The sequence below is a fragment of the Ursus americanus genome, chromosome 3 (assembly GCF_024610735.1).
Source record: "Ursus americanus isolate L20-20 chromosome 3, mUrsAme1.1.p, whole genome shotgun sequence".
NCBI classification, from domain to species: Eukaryota; Metazoa; Chordata; class Mammalia; order Carnivora; family Ursidae; genus Ursus; species Ursus americanus.
In genome coordinates this window covers 59,983,396-59,988,160 of record NC_142129.1, presented here as the reverse complement: position 1 = coordinate 59,988,160, position 4,765 = coordinate 59,983,396, and the positions used below count along the sequence as shown (strand labels likewise).

Genomic DNA, 4,765 nt, shown 5'->3' with positions numbered 1-4,765 from the left:
AAGTCCCCAGATTAAAAGGCAGTTCTCAGTTAAATCCATTTGTTGACCTGGGTCATACCTAATTTGCCTTGTAGAGAATGAGGTAACTGCTACTTAATATACACTTATTTTTAAAGAATCCTTTCATCAAAGAGAAATTTTGCAACTCACTTTAATAAGCGCTTTTGTTAAGTAAACAAAGACATTCAGAAGTGCTAAATATACTTTCTTACTGTCAAGATATACAATTATAGAGCAGCTTTTTTTCTGCAAACACAGTAATTAATTCAAATTAAACTCTTGGCAACTCTTTCAAAATGGACTGTATTACAGGCAATGTTATTTTGGTATATTCTAAAGAGACCGAGATGGAAAAAGAAAGATGAATTATATTTTAGAACATAATTTTGTAAAACTATAAGCCTCTACTGGTAGTACTTTTTCTTTGCATGATTCTTAAATATACAAATCAATTAAATTTTATAAATGTAGATGCCTGTGCAAGCACTCCATAGATCAAGACACAGAATATCTTCAGCACCTCAAGGACCTCCCTCTGTCCCTCCTCATGTCAACCCACAGAGGTAACCATTATTATAACCCTTATCATCGCTAGTTAATTTTTCCTGTTCTTGAACTTTATATAAATGGAATCATGCACCATTTCCTCTTTTGAGTCTGTCTTATTGTGCTGAACATTATGTCCATTTTATTCATTTAAATTGTTACATGTAGCAATGGTTTGTTGTTTTTTTATTACTGAGCAGCGTGAATACTGAACAGTTTATTTATCCATTCTACCATAGTAGGAAGTTTGAGTTGAACTCAGTTTTGGACAATTATGAGTAAAGATTCTATCTATATTTTTGTACATGTCTTTTGGTAGATATGAAAAGTGATATTGTCGAGTACATTCCCAGGTCCAGACTTGTTGGGTTATAGGTATTTTTAGTTTCACTCTGTAATCAAATAATATTTCAAAGTGGTTGTACCAATTGACCTTCCCATCAGCAATGTGGAAGAGTGCTAGTCACTCCATACTTTCACTATGACTTTGTATTATTTTCTTGTTATGCAGTCTGTTGTGTGTATTAATATATTATTGTAGTTTTAACTGGCATTTCTCTGATAATTAATGTGTTGAGCACATTTTCATATGCTATTGACCGTAATACTAGTTGTCTTTGATAACCATAATTACACAAAAATTCCATTTGGCCTTTTGTCTCTTAGTATCTCTCTCTCTCTCTCTTTTTTTAAGATTTTATGTAAGTCATCTCTACACCCAGCGTGGGGCTCAAACTCATGACCGCAAGATCAAGAGTCACATGCTCTACTGACTGAGCCAGGCATCCCTCTAAGAACCTTTTAATGTTCCTGTCGCTGTTTCCTTTTTGTTACCTTTTTTCAACCTAAGCCTGGATTTTGTAAACTTAAAAATCACTGTAAGATGGACCATCGAATATTTTGTGCTGCAGGAATCAAAGTTTAAGAATAGAAAATGACTCTTTTTGTGCTTGGCAGTCTGACTCTTATTATTATTTTAAATGGGAGGTTTGGACCTAATTATAAATTGTCTTCTTTTGGCAATAATGGCAAAAAGAAACAAGAAAACTAATTGCTTTGTTAGCTTTCATAACGTCATAAGGCAAAATTTTGTCAATTTTTAAGCTATATTAGAGATGATGCTTCTTCCCCCCACCCCCCCATCATGGGTAAATACACATTATTAAGATCACAATGAGTTGCTTTCAGACATGGAGTTCCCATCACTAAATGTATTCAAGCAGAAACTGATGACCATCTGCCAGAGAAGAAGAATGAATTTTTGGATGTGGACTAGTTGTATTTTAAGTTTCCTTCAGGATATATGGTATTTTAATTCTAAAATATGGAAATTCTTCATGACACGAAAATTTCAATCACATGTCTTTTTAAGATGCTCACTTTCCATTAGCTTACTTGGTCATAACAGATACTCTGAACAGTACACTGTAAAAATTTTATTTTTATTTTGTAGGTGAAGAAAACAGGGCCCTAAAATTGTTCCATCTGGTTAGTCAATAAAGTGGCAGAACATGCAATAGATTGCACTTTCCCTGGCACTGGTCCTGGTGTTTAGTCACCACATCTCTGGGCTGGAGCTCTGGGGCTGGAGTTTATAACCCCAGAGAACAGGAGGCACAAATAGACATGCAATGCAGGTGCAAGGGTTTACTCATATGCTGTCATTATGTATACATTCATGTGGAGGCTTCATAGGAGAAAAAACATACAGTGCTGGATGTGATTGTACGTGGAACATGATGTAGGGTGAAGTTGAAAAGTGGTAGCTGCAGTCAGTTCTGGGTTAACGTGAGTATCTCAGGAGCCTTGGGAAGGATCAGACTGCTAAGAGATACAATGAACAGCGGTGCCGGGGCGGGGGGGGTGGGGGTGGGGGTAGGGCTCAGTTGGTTAAGCATCCGACTCTTGGTTTTGGCTCAGGTCAAGAGCTCAGGATCTTGGGGCGCCTGGGTGGCTCAGTCGTTAAGCGTCTGCCGTCAGCTCAGGGCGTGATCCCGGGGTCCTGGGATTGAGCCCTGCATCGGGCTCCTCCGCTGGGAGCCTGCTTCTTTCTCTCCCACTCCCCCTGCTTGTGTTCCCTCTCTTGCTGGCTGTCTCACTCTCTGTCAAATAAATAAATAAAATCTTAAAAAAAAAAAAAAAGCTCAGGGTCTTGAAATTGAACCTGGCATGGGGCTCCACACTGAGTGGGGAGTCTGCTTGAGATTCTCTCTCTCCCTCTGTCCCTCCCCCGCCTCTCTCTCAAATAAATAAATAAATCTTTTTTAAAAAAGGAAATACACTGAACATACTATTAGGAAAACACGAGCGCACAGGTCTGCGTAGTCAGGTGTGTGACACCTTGTGAGCGTCCCACTGGCTGTGTATTGTGTCCGAGAGTGAGACAGAAGGTGGAGTTTGACGGTAGACTTGGGGAGTTCTCAGAACACATGTTCTGCACGCCTTTTGTCTAAGGTTACAGAGGATGTAAATATCAACAGTGAATCCCTAGAAATATAAGAAATTGGGAAAAAAAATAAAAGCTGCTTAGGATTCAGCTAAAATATTATCTTTCTACAGACTTTTAAATCAGTTACTTTGAGTAAAAAAAATCTTAAGTATGGGCTTGATAACATAGGGAAATATATTGGGCGTCACGTTCAATTGTAAAATTCAGCTTTTCCTGAGAAACTCTTACGGTCTGTGTATACGTATTAAAAACCAGATGGAAAATCCTGTCCATTTTTTATTGTCTGCAGTGTGGCTTGTGTTTTATCACTTGCCAAGTCATGGCCACCTGTGGCTCTGTTTTGGCAGCTCTGTGTTTAACAGGCCAGACATTCTGTTCACAGGAAGGGCCTCCCGAAGCCTAACTAAAAAGCGAGTAATTCACATGACCAAGGTTCTGATAATAAGGATTTGCTGAATACATAATTTGACGTGTTTTGCTTTGAGCAGACACACTATCCAGTGCTTTTGTTGGCATCACTGCTAAAGACTTTTGCACACAAACGATTAGTAGCGAGTTGTTTGATTTTCCACACAGGAAACCCAGCACAGAACAGCCAGTCCTCTAAAGATATATCTTCTCTTTTCCTATTGTTTTCATTCTGTTAAAGTCTGGCCATTAACACATTAATGGACCAATCACTGGTCATGGGACCTTAGGGGTGTAGCACTCAGTGTCCCAAGGCTCTCCCTAAACTTAGTTCAAAGGCCCCTCAGACTCACCTGGAGTACAAGAGTGGCCAAGACGGCTCAGTAAGTAATCTGACCAGAGAGTGTAGAAGCAACAAAGAGATAAGATGAATCATTGACAAGTCCTTCTAGGGGATTCTAAGTGATGCCATATTTTTATCTATTTTTGGTAGTTTGAAAAACGTCTTTACCCTTTAAAATGGTTTCTTCTGTACTTCGAATCCCTATGCTGAATATCGCCTGACTTCTAACACGAATTTATTCAGCCATTTAACTTTGAGGGAAGATGATTGAGTGCTTCAGATCTCAATTATCCTCACCTGTAAAATGAACGCATTGGAGAATTGATCTAGAAGGCTCTTTCAGAGGTTTTCAGTTCGGTCTGTACATGGTATTCACCCGGGGGCGGGGGGGGCTTTACAAAATGCTCTCGCATATGTTTTACCGCTGGAGATTCTCATTTAATGGTGTGGTCTGGGATGAAGCCGGACGAGTAGAATACCAAATGTTGACCGCACGAAAGAATCACGCAGGGAGTTTTTAAAAATCAAAGCAGTTTGCGGTATTTCTTAAAACTTCCCAGGTAATTTCAGGGTGCTGCCAAGGTTGAGAGTCATTGCTCCAAAACAATGTAATCTGTCATTTGACAAAACAATCTTAAGGGGCTTCATGGATATGTTGGTGCTTCCCAGTGTGTGCAGGTAGGATTGCTCGTGCCATCCAGGCTGATCACGTTTTGTGGCTGGACTTAAGTCTAAGCAAACTTGCTCATTCACCCATGTACTCAGAAAACATTCACTAACTCCTCACTGTATACTGTGTTCTTTACTAAGTACTTACAATCATGTTTATACTGCTACCACTTGCATTAAAAAGTTTCTTGAAATCACACACTTAAAAAATGGCAATACTTTACATTATGGGCCAAAATTAAACTTTACTTCCAGATGAAGAATTTCATGAGTATACCTCATTTTAAAACTAACACGCAATCTGCGTAAACAACAACTAGAAAATGAGCATAATCTTTGACCCGGCAAAT

At 39.0% G+C, this 4,765-nt stretch overlaps 1 long non-coding RNA gene across 1 annotated transcript; it reads left to right on the top strand.

Annotated features, from left to right (window-relative positions):
- Positions 1–461: 461 nt before the first annotated feature.
- On the top strand, positions 462–1,499 carry LOC148110402 (uncharacterized). The gene is made up of 2 exons (XR_015723752.1): positions 462–563; positions 1,241–1,499. It is a non-coding gene; the product is annotated as an uncharacterized LOC148110402 (long non-coding RNA).
- Positions 1,500–4,765: the final 3,266 nt, after the last annotated feature.